Below are 13,045 nucleotides of genomic sequence, written 5' to 3' on the forward strand. Positions count from 1 at the left end.
TAGAGATTACATTGGGATTAACAATGAAAAAAATAAAGAGGATGGAAAGAGACAAATAAGGAAAGGAGGATGGAACAGAAAGAATATAAAGAACTTAAATGATTACACTGGGATTTTCAGTGAAAAGATAAAAAAGAGAGAAAAAGGGTGGAAAATAACAGGAAATAAATGGCAAAATAGAAGAGTTCAGGACTTTGAAATACAAAATGATAATACTGGGATAAATAGTGGGATGAAACAAAAAAAGAGAAAAGAGGGGGGAAAACATGAAATATAGGGCAAAACAGGAGAGATCGGGATTTTAAGGTACAAAAGGAAAAAAGGGGAAAGAAAAAGGAAAAATAAAAAGGGAAAGGGAAAAAAGAAAGAAATTAAAGAGGAATATGATGTATATGACTAGAATTGAAATATGATTGGAGTAAGAAATAATGTTAAATCATATGATGGTGAAAATGAATTGAAAAATAATTGGAATAATAATTGAAACGTTTTTAATGGTTTATGGTGGTGTGTGTACAAATGATTAAGTGATGATTTGGAATAATACAGGGGGAAAGCTATATGATTAGAGGATAATAGAACGCTTTTAAATTCAATTAAGTTTTTTTTTCTTCTGGTTCATATATAAATGAAAAAGATCTATATAATCAATTGATTTATATTAAAATGTTGGATTGTATTAAGGAAATGTATGTTATAAAATAAGTGTGTTTATTATTAATATAAGAATTAAATAACTAACACCACATAATTAATTAATTTGATGATGGATATAAAAATTAGATGATAATGGGAAGGGGTTTAATATAGAATAGAAGGGGAAATGGAATTTGGTCAAAATTAGAGATGAAAATGAAGGGTAATATTGGTACAAAATAGATGAAAATAAATGTTATGGCAAAAAAGGAGATGTATAAATTGTAATTTTAGTTGAAAGGACTAAAAATTGTTTAAATTTGTTAACCGGCCGAATACTCTGTTTAGCAAAAATACATTGTATGTTTGTGTGTGTTCATGTAAAAAATAAAAAAACTTTACAAAAAAAAATACACACAGGTAAGAGATCACACCCAAATAATGAAATAACATACTTTTATAATCATCCTACCATCCCCCCTCAGCTTACACCACATCCTTTCTTTCCAGGCCCATTTGATAGGCCCAGTCTGGTCACATGCTTTCTGACTGCCTATAAACTATCACCCCTAAATGTTTAAAATTGATCAAGCCCTTATTGTCATCCAAGCTTGCTAAGCATTCACCCCCTCTCATGTCCCACTTCTTTGTTATTCCTTTATTGGTTCCGCTATTTCACAAGAATGGAAAAGAACATTTCTCAAATGAAAGAAACATTCGAGAGAGAAAAACATCAAAGCAGATACATTCTCAGCCTGCCCAAAGTTGGCTTGACTATTTTCTTTGTTCATAGAGGCTTGAGAACAACTAAAAATGCCACAATCTATTAAATGCTCTCCTGCCAGTCCTGGTCTCAAGGAGAGAGGGGGGGTGGGGGGGGCGGCTTTTAAGGCTTATAGAAAATTCCATCAACCCATCAATCAAATTATCAGTAAGAAAATTTAAACATGGCTGTAGTGTGGCTATATGTTAAGATACTAACTCTAGGTAATTTGAACAAAGGATAAACATTATGTAAACTATAAAATATAGTATTAAATGGAAAATTACAGCTTATTATGTTATACCCCACAGTTTTCACTCTGTAAATTTGGTAGGCTACTAGAGTCCAGATGGTTTTAGGATGTAGACAAATTTAATAAATGAATGAATGAATGAATGAATGAATAAATAAGCACAGTGGTTGTTAATTATATGATTCCAGTATATTGTACTGTCTATCTCTTCCCCCTTCTACAATCAAAATATATTCCCCGCTAGACTCTTCTGATTTGCCCATTCCATTTCTTCCTCTTAAAAAAAAGGTTAATAACATCTAACCAGCTTGCCTATGTTGCCTCTCCTTTGATACTAATACATAATTAAAGTAAATGGCTGTGAATATATTTCTTGACAAACAGGTGTATTAGTGGTGATACTAATAACCCGTTATTACAGACACCTCACTCATCTGTACAAAATTAATTGTCTCTAGTGATCTAGACAACACATTTGAATAGTTTAATATTAAAATTCCTGTAAAATCCCAGATTTGGATCTGTTTTATTTCTTTTTTGGGGGGGCGATAGGTTTGGGAGATGTAGGATTCCACAAGGTGCAAGAATAATGCCAACAAGTTTGGAATTTGTTGTATCCAATTAAATTCTTGGAGAACATTAAGAGGGATATACTGTAGTTATAATGGATGGAGGGAACATTCTGTCAAGCACAGGAAATAAGAAGTCAAGACATGAATATAAAGGTTTATTGCAAGTTTATGCTCTCTACAAGAATCTGAATTACTAATGGTCAAAGCAAATTGTTAGTAGATAAGAGTCAATGGAATTCATGGTGGGCTGAATTTAGATCTTGGTGGATGTGAAGGGACTCAAGACTGATGATGTGTTTGATCCCTCCCTCAGCCTCAGCCTAGTCATGTACAGATTCAGGGCTTTGTTTGCCTTGTTTTTCTCTTACTGGTTATATCCTGTTTCAAACATTCATGAAAGTTAGATTTATTCAGTTATAATTTTTATGCATGTTTACTTTCCAGTTGGTTAAGTTTAGCGCAATTAGATTTTTTTGATAAATATATACAATATCACAGTTCAGATGTATTGGAATGTAAATTTTAGTAAATTTTAAAAGAATAAGAGTATTAACGGCAGTAGAATCAATAGGAACTAGTCTTGATGGCTTAGTTACGTTCACTATTCCAGACAGCAACTTGCCTTAAATACCATCTTCTGAGTAATAACAGGAACCTGGATCCTTCCTGTTTTGTGTGCAAGTATTTCAATAATTACTACAGACTTTTGATTTGATCTATGATGGTAGTTGGTTGATTGATTGGTTAAATAATTGAGACATTCACCCATCTCATTTCGATAACTCTGAGCAGGTACTTTAAAAAAGAATCCAAAGAAATACAACATTACAAAAATATAGCTGATGTCCTTAAAAAACTTGCATCATGCAACTATATAGTGGACTTCACTCATCTTCTAGGGTGGTGGCTATTCCCCCCAGCGTGGTGTTGTCTGCAAATTTGATGAGCTCTCCTTTTATCCCCTCATCTAAACAGATAATGAAGAAGTTGAAGAGTACTGAGCCCAAGACAGAATTTTATGGTACTCTACTGCATGTTTCCGTCCATTGAGGACTATACATGGAGTGTGATTGGTCAGCCAATTGCGAATATATCTGGTGGTGATGTTGTCAATTCCACATTTTTCTATTTTACCAAGAAGTAGATTTAATTTAATTTAATTTAATTAATTCAATTTATATGCCGCCCCTCTCCAAAGACTCAGGGCGGCTGTTTGTGTTCAGATTGTGGTCTGCTTTGCCAAATCCCTTACTGAAGTCTAAGTAAGCTATGTCCACAATATTTCCCTGATTCACTGATTTAGTCACTTTGTAAAGAATGCAATAACTTTTGTCTGACATGTTTTTGACAAACCTATGTTGGCTTCTAGGGATGCAGTGGCTCGGTGGCTAAGATGCTGAACTTGTCAATCAAAAGGTCGGCAGTTCAGCAAATTGAATCCCTAGTGCTGCATAACAGGGTGAGCTCCTGTTACTTGTCCCAGCTTCTGCCAACCTAGCAGTTCGAAAGCACATAAAAATGCAAATAGAAAAATAGGGACCGGCTTTGGTGGGAAGGCAACAGTGTTCTGTGTGCCTTTGGCATTTAGTCATGCCAGCTACATGACCACGGAGATGTCTTCAGACAGCACTGGATCTTTGGCTTTGAAATGGAGATAAGCACCGCCCCCTAGAGTCAGGAACGACTAGCTCATATGTGTGAGGGTAACCTTTACCTTTATGTTTGCTTCTAGTAAATAGCTTTGCTTGTTTCCAAGTGTTCACAGATCCGTTACTTGATTAACTTTTCCAAGATCTTCCCAGGTATTGTTGTCAGGCTGATTGGTTTGTAGTTTCCTGGATTCATTTTTCCCCCCTTTGAAGATTGGAACCTTATCCTCTCTTTTCCAGTTCTGGTAGTTCCCTGGTGCTCCAGGATCTTTGAAAGATATGGTTCAGTGATTCCAAGATAACATCTGCCAGCTTCTTCAGAACTCTGGAATGTAATCCATCTAGTCCTGGTGATTTGAGCTCACCTAGAATGGACAGGTGTTCTCTTACCATTTTCTTGTCTATTTTAACTTGTATTCCTATTCTGTCTTCTGTGGGAGTGCTTTTGATAGGTTGATATATTTTTCCTTTTGTCTAAAGACACATACGAAGAATGAATTAAGCAGTTCTACTTTCTTCCTGCTACTGTCATATTTTACCATCTTCTCCCAGTTGTGGATCAATCATTTTCTTGACTTTTTTCTTGTTTATTACATGTTGAAAACTCTTCCTTGTTATTTTTGACATTTCTTGCAAATCTTACTTCATTTTGAGCCTTAGCTTTCCTGACTTCCAATCTTCCCTCAGATCTCTCCCCAGTCTTCTTTTCTATAGGCTAAACATACCCAGTTCCTTTAAATATGAGGACCCAGTTTGTGGGGGCAATAATTTTTTTTTATTTATTTTATTTTTATTAAATTTCTATACCGCCCTACTCCCGAAGGACTCAGGGCGGTGCACAGCCATGAAGTAAAACACATAAATATACAAAATTTAAAATCGAATAAAACGGATTAAATAAATTTGGCTGAATTAATACCCATTTAAAAATACCCATTTTAAAATCCATTAAAATTTAGAATTTACATTTAAAAGGGAGAAGATTTAGGCGAGGCCAGCTTGATGAAATAAAAGCGTCTTCAACTCGCGGCGGAAGGTGCGCAGATCCGGAATCCTCCGTATCTCTGGGGGGAGCTCATTCCAGATCGTCGGTGCCCCCACAGAGAAGGCTCTCCCCCTAGGGGCCGACAGCCGACATTGTTTGGCCGACGGCACCTGGAGGAGCCCCTCTCTGTGGGAGCGTACTGGTCGGTGGGAGGCTGATGATGGTAGTAGGCGGTCCCGTAAGTAACCAGGTCCCAAGCCATGGAGCGCTTTAAAGGTGGTAACCAGAACCTTGAAGCGCACCCGGAAGACCACCGGGAGCCAGTGCAGCTCGCGCAGGAGAGGTGTTACATGGGAGCTCCATGTTGCTCCCATAACCACCCGCGCGGCCGCACTCTGCGCCAGTTGGAGCCTCCGGGTGCACCTCAAGGGGAGCCCCATGTAGAGAGCATTACAATAGTCCAGACGAGAGGTGACGAGGGCATGAGTGACTGTGCGTAACGAGTCCCGATCTAGAAAGGGACGCAACTGGCGAATCAGGCGAACCTGATGAAAAATCCTCCCGGTCACGGCCGTCAAGTGCTCTTCTAAAGACAGCCGTGAGTCCAGGAGGACGCCCAAGTTACGAGCCCTTTCCGTGGGGGCCAATGATTCGCCCCCAATAGCCAGCGATGGCACCAGCTGACTATATCGGGACGTCGGAAACCACAGCCACTCGGTCTTGGATGGGTTGAACCTGAGCCCGTTTCTCCCCATCCAGATCCGTACGGCCTCCAGGCACTGGGACATCACTTCAAGGACATCGTTGGGGTGGTCCGGGGTGGAGATGTACAGCTGGGTGTCATCAGCGTACAGATGGTACTTCACCCCGAAACCACGGATGATCTCGCCCAGCGGCTTTACATAAATGTTGAACAGAAGGGGCGAGAGAACCGATCCCTGCGGCACCCCACATATAAGGGGCCTCGGGGTCGATCTCTGCCCCCCTGTCAACACAGACTGCGACCGGTCAGAGAGAAAGGAGGAGAACCACCGTAAAACGGTGCCTCCCACCCCCAACCCTTCCAGCCGGTGCAGCATGATACCATGGTCGATGGTATCAAAAGCCGCTGAGAGGTCTAACAGGACCAGGACAGAGGAACAACCCCTGTCCCGAGCCCTCCAGAGATCATCAACCAACGCGACCAATGCCGTTTCCGTGCTGTACCCAGGCCTGAAGCCCGACTGGAACGGATCTAGATACGACGCTTCATCCAGGTACTGGGGTAGCTGTCGCGCAACCACACTCTCAACAACCTTCGCAACGAAGCAAAGGTTGGAGACTGGACGATAATTAGCCAATACTGCCGGGTCCAGGGAAGGCTTCTTGAGGAGAGGCCTTACCACCGCCTCTTTCAAGGCGGCGGGAAAGACACCCTCACCCAACGAAGCATTTATAATCCCCTGGAGCCAGCCTCGCGTCACCTCCTGGGAAGCCAGCACTAACCAGGAGGGACACGGGTCCAACAAACATGTGGTCGCGTTCAATCTACCCAGAATCCTGTCCACGTCATCTGGGGTCACAGGATCAAACTCATCCCAGATAACAGTCTCAAGACCTGTCTCCGTCACCCTCGCTGGATCTATCCCGTCGGAGTCCAGACCTGCCCGAATCTGAGTGATTTTGTCATACAGATACTGAACAAAATCCTCGGCTCTTCCCTCCAAGGGGTCCTCCCGCGCTTCCTGGTGGAGCAGGGAGCGGGTCACCCTAAACAGGGTGGCCGGGCGATTATCTGATGATGCAATAAGAGCAGTAAAGTGAGTACACTTTGCTGCTTTTATCGCCACTAGGTAACTCCTAATATGAGATCTTACCAGTGTTCGGTCAGATTCAGAAAGACTAGCCCTCCAACAGCTCTCTAGGCGTCTTTTCCGGCGCTTCATCTCCCTCAGCTCCTCGGTGAACCAAGGAGCCAGGCGAGATCGGCGCCGGGTCAGAGGCCGCAAAGGCACGACTCGATCCAGGGCTCCAGCCGCCGCCCTATCCCAGGCGGCCACTAGGTCCCCAGATGAGGCGTGAGCCAGAACCTCCGGGAATGGCCCAAGCTCCATCTGGAACCTATCAGGTTCCATCAGGCGCCTGGGGCGGTACCATCTTACCGGTTCCGCCTCCCTGCGGCGGGGTGCTGCGGTTCGAAGGTCAAGGCGAAGGAGCGAGTGATCTGACCATGACAAGGGCTCGATGACTATATCCCCTATCTCGAGATCACTCAACCACTGTCCAGAGACAAAAACCAAGTCCAGTGTGTTTCCCCCGGTGTGCGTAGGGCCATGAATTAGTTGGGTCAGGTCCATGGCCGTCATGGAAGCCATGAACTCCCGAGCCACCTCAGACGCCTCACCCACGGATGGCAGGTTGAAATCCCCCATGACCATAAGTCTGGGGGTATCAACCGCCACCGCGGCAATAACGTTGAGTAGCTCGGGCAGGGCTGCCGCCACGTGGCAGGGAGCCAGGTACGTGATCAGCAAACCCATCTGAACCCCGTGGCCCCACTTCACAAGGAGGGACTCACAACCAGCTGTCTGAGGTACAGTGGTCTCCCTCGGCCTAAGGCCTTCTTTAATAATAACCGCTACTCCCCCGCCCCTCCCCTGTGACCTTGGCTGATGGAATGCGTGGAAACCTGGTGGGCACATTTCTACCAGAGGGACCCCTCCCTCTGGGCCCAACCAGGTCTCCGTAATACCCGCCAGGTCCGCTCCCCCCTCGTAAACAAGATCACAGATGAGGGGGGCTTTATTTACTACAGACCTGGCGTTGCACAACATCAGACGAAGGCCCGGGCCCTGAAGGTCTGTACTACCTGGAGAACGGGTGGAGCCTTGGGGGCCGGAGCACTCTACCGCTTGAAGACAGCGGGTGCGTGCTCCCTTAACATGATATGGCCCCCTGCTCCCGCCATATCTACCCCTCCCACACACAGTACCGATGGTGAAAGCATAGTCTGGACCAGCTCGACCCCCTCCGGATCCCCTACCACCCCCGCCGAACGTCCTGGCCAAGCCCGACTCTCCCCCTAGTGGGTTATCCCCCAAACCCACAATCCTAATTCCAATCCCACCCCCCTCCCCCCTCCCAGAACCCCTTAAAAGTTTAAACAAGGACAATTTTAAAAAACCCCGCAACCCCCTCTTTGCGGCATGCCACCTCTCGGGACTCCAGAGCCCGTCATCGAGGTAGGCTCTCGATAGAATGGAGGGCCAAGCCTGCGAGAGGGGGGAGTCTCGCAGACCAAGAAGCTCCGCTGCTGAGTACATTAATCATAATGGGTAACACGACCATATCCTGAGGGTGTATATAAAGGACCAAGGAGAAGACAAAGGAATGGGGGATCTCAAAGACATATTTGCAGGACCAAGTCCCCTGTCCCCTCACAACAGAGGACATAGTCCAAAGCCAGGACGACCACAGTTCCAAGGGGGAAATAGATCTAACCACCCTCTCACGGTGGTTAGGTCAGCTGGACAACCCCCTCTTGTGGTGGGGTGGCAGTAATGAACCGATGCATATAGACAGCGTCCGGGGGTCAGGTCCAGAAATCGCCCTCTCACGGCGTTTTGTCCGGTGGTAAAGACCGATGGTAAAGTCCCCTCGCTGGTAAAGTCCCCTCGCTGATAAAGTGCATATGTGTAGAAAGCTGGTAAAGTGCATATATGTAGAAAGCGTCCCGGTTCAGCCCCCAGGGGCTCCGACACCTGGCCACCCTCTCACGGTGGTCAGGCAAATGTCTAGCCCCCTCAGCCGGCGGGATGCAGCCATGTACCGGTCTCCCATTCAGATGGAAATAGCCCTCTCCAAAGTCAGGGGGATTCAGAATGGTAATAAATAATAGGGCTTAGCGCCAATGAGTCCCACAGGCTGACAGTTGGTCCAGGTGGGCCCAGTTCTAAAAAGGAACGCTGGAGGGGAGAGAAATGGGGCAGAAATGGGGCGGCTCAAGCCCCCCCGCCCCCCGCACAACCACAAATTGAGGCCTCCCGAGGCCCAGAAAATTGCTCCGGGTCTTTTCCGCCCAACCGTGGTTGCAGGTCTCCCAGACCTGTTGGTTTGTTGCCCCCCCGACTCCTACTCCAAAAGGGGGGGTCCCCAGCGCCGTCTGACCGCCAGCTAGCCTCCACAGCAACCGCCATCGCCGCCACCACCACGCCATCGTTGCCAGCCCCCAAAGAGCCTGGCAACGTCCCGGAGATCTTCAGGGGGTGCCCGACACCTCGTATAGCACTTCGGGCAACCCCCCCAGGCTTCAGAACTTGCCGCGCGGCGGGCGCCCCCCGGCACAGCGCCGCTCCCACTAATTGATGGCTCCGGCTGTAAAAAACGCTGCCGACGCTGCCGACGCCCAGCTGATCAGCCTGGCGCTCCACGCATCGCCCCTTCCCCTCGGCTCAGTCACGGAGGGAAAGAAAACCCTCTCCGTGCTGGCCGGGAGCTCCCCTGACAGGTCCTGGGGTCGAGGATCTTCAAAACAACCCCCCAAGGACCCAAAGGGTAGGTCGGCGCCCCATCCTCAGATCGTGATCGCAGCGGGCGCCGCCATCTTGGACATGCGCAGAAGGGATGACTTTGTATAAATATACAAAAGTATATTTATACAAAAGTATGAAGGCTATTGCTTAACGCATTGTAAGACGCCCTGAGTCTCCGGAGAAGGGCGGCATATAAATCAAATTAAAAAAAAAAAAAGTGCTATATAGGACTTAGTTTCCAAACTTTTCATCATTTTAGCAATTCTCCTTCAAATTTGGAACTCACTTCAGTCTGCCAATGTACTTTTTAGGCTTTGGTGCCCAGAACAGAGCTCACTGTTAATTTACCTGGTAAAAGAGGAATATACATAATTAAAACTTTCTTTGATTTCCATACTATCGCCTCCTTCCCAGACTCTGTGAATACCAAAAAGCCTTCATCCAGATCATTAATAAAAACATTGAACAGCCTAGAATTGACAACAAAATCTGTAGTTCTCCACTTAATAAGATTCTCAAAGCTGATTATGAAATCATTTATGAGTACTCTGAGGGATTTCATTCAGCCAGTTATGAATCCATTTGAAATTGTATCATCTAGCCATATTTTACTATTTTAATGAGGATTTCACTGGAATTCATGAAACTCCTCTGATGTTAAGCTAATGACTCTTAAGATATGAAATAAGGTGTGTATGGGTGTCTTTGTGTGTTTTAGTGCCTTTCAGTCAGTGCTGACTTTGGCAACTTCCTGGGCTGGTCCCTGCAGTTTTCTTGGCAGCATTTTTGGAAGTGCTGTGCTATTGTCTATGACATATTGCCTAGAACTTCTGTAAGGGTATGGAAACAATGTCTCCTAAATCTGTGTTCAAAATTTCTCTTTCTATAGAATCTATGATATTATTTTTTTTAGATACAATTAAGTGTGCTATACAAATATGAATGTTCCTTCTGGCAGTTTCTAAGATAGAAACTTTATTATTACACTATAAACATTGGTCTGAACAGCAATAATCTTTTCACCAAAAAGCCCATGGATGACTGTAAAAAAACCAGCATGGTAAAAATGATTATTTTTCATTGTTGGATAAATATTTTTGATCCATTATCCTAAATAGAATATAAATTAAAAAGACAAAGATATCCTTTGGCATGCAATCTAAGGTATTTTAAAAATTTAAGAAATCAGAAAAGCCACTCAATTTTTTTAAAAGAAAGAGTGATAAGCATTAAGCAAGGCACATTAAAATATTCAGCAAGAAAATTGATTAAAATTTAATTGGAGGGAAATACAAAAACTTTACAAATTGCTTCAGGTATTGTCTCCAAACTTTCTGTACAGATTCTAAGGTGCTAACTTTTAATCCCTCTAGCATTAATGGATAAAGAAATGATTGGAAGAAAACACAGCAAGAGAAATGAGGTCATTAAGGACATTCAGATTTGACATTTTTTTATGCCATGGAAAGAAAGAATCAAAACAAAATCTAAATAATGCTTTAATGAAACCTTATATGCCTGTGGGTGGAGCATATGTACAAACCATACACATGTACAAACAATATTTTCAATCATAGTTTAGAATAAGATCAATCCATGGAAAAACCAGAAAAATTATATTGCCTAAACGTATTATCAAAATATGCCAGATTAAACAAGAATCAATATTAGGTTTTACCTGTATAGGACTGACATGAAATAGTATCAAGATTTCATTAAACACATAAATCATTAATAAATTAACAGAAAAAATAGAGATATTATACCTAAGAAAAACAATAAAATTCAGTTAGATTGTATCTTAATTGGAATCAACATAAATGTCACCAAATAATTTACAAACATTCTAAGTTCTCCAAAATCTTGAATTGGGCTGATATAACATAAAACATTTAGAGGAAACTTCTTAGGGCTGAGAGAGACTGGTCCAAAGTCATGCTCTTGTCTTTGTGCCTAATTTAATTTAATTTAATTTAATTTCCAATTTATATACCGCCCTTCTCCCAGAGGACTCAGGGCGGTGTACAGCCAAGATAAAAAACATAGAATACAAATATTAAAACATTTAAAAATATATATAAATTTTGGCCCGAAAGTTAAGAATCACAGACTAATTAAAAGAATTTAAAAATTTTAAAAATTTCTTCTTAAGCCAACCCGGCTTGCTGAAAAAGATAGGTTACAAAGTCACAGCTTCTGTTTAACCACTACACTACTTATGGCCCTTGGCCATATCAAAATGCAGAGTTCCAGACACTAATTATTACTAAAATCTGATAAAAACAATTTAAAATGGAATTGGATAAAATACAATTTAAAATGAAATTGGAATAGAATACGATTTAAAATGAAATTGGAATAAAATACAGTTTAAAATGATAGCTTTGATTAGCCTATAGGCCATATCAAAACACAAGGTGCAAACACATATCGCCAATAAAATCTTATACAAACAGTTTAAAATAAGAGTAGGGTAAAATACAATAGTTATAGGATAAGATACAATATAATATAAAACAGAATAAAATTACATAAAATTACATTTCGGTGTCACCCTTATAATCTACCCCAATCAGTCCCACATATGCAGATCTCAACCGAACCATTTTGTTTAAGTACTGTGCTGTGTTATTAAATGTTATTTTCAGGTTCTGGCCACACATAAAGTAAGTTGTTTTGATATGAGGATCCCAATGGGTCATTCGTTTGGTATATGGACCAAGGTACGTGTCTCTCATCCCCTTATACAAGCAACAGTCAAATAGGATGTGAGCCAGGTTTTCTACCTCTGCCGCTCCGCAAATGCAGAGACGCTCATTGTAGGGGATAGAATAGAATCTCCCATATCTGACCATTGTGTCAAGCTGCTCGAATCTCGCTCACGTAAATATCTCCCTAAGATGTTTTGGCAGTTGTAACTTCAAATAGCTATCTACTTGAAAAGTATGTTTGTATTTGCTCAGCCATTTCAAGTTACCACCAAATCAGCTCTTGAGATAAGGTTAGGCTAGTATAATTTATTTATAAATCTACCATGCTGGCTTTTGCTATTCTTGTCCAAGTGCTCACAAATACGCTGTTCAAGGATATCAAGCTGATAGATCTATAATCATCTATCTTCTCCTCCCCTCCCTCCAGTTGTTAAAGATAGGAACAACATCTGCTCTCCTACAGTCTTGTGGGAACTCACCAGTTTGCCAGCAATTCTTGAAGACTACTGAGAGCAGTTCTGCAATCATTTTGCTAGCTCCTTCAGTACTCGTCTAGAATGTAATTCATCTGGCCCTGGAGACTGAGCTCATTAAAACTTCAGATCGTCAGATTCCATCAGCTGCTGCTATATTACAGTTTATAATGTAAAAGAAAGAAGAAATTATTAAATATATGGGGAACAATCATGTATAAATAACTGTAATTAAACTTATATTGAATTCCTCATATCAAATTTTAACCGGTCATCTTTACTTGTTGGAATACAGCATGGAAATGCTTATGGTAATTGCTAGACCAAATCAGATATTAATTTTAAAAAAACAAGAGTCTTGTGACACTTCAAGACTAACCAATTTATTATTTATCAGCTTTCATGGATCACATTCCATTTCATCAGGTGCCTGGAGGCTGGTTTTGAAAGGAGAAATAAGAGTCAGAATAAATTATTACTATTAATAGAAAT

This window comes from Pituophis catenifer, unplaced genomic scaffold (genome assembly GCF_029215685.1).
Source record: "Pituophis catenifer annectens isolate HBS135680 unplaced genomic scaffold, rPitCat1.0.hap2 SCAF_2, whole genome shotgun sequence".
NCBI classification, from domain to species: domain Eukaryota; kingdom Metazoa; phylum Chordata; class Lepidosauria; order Squamata; family Colubridae; genus Pituophis; species Pituophis catenifer.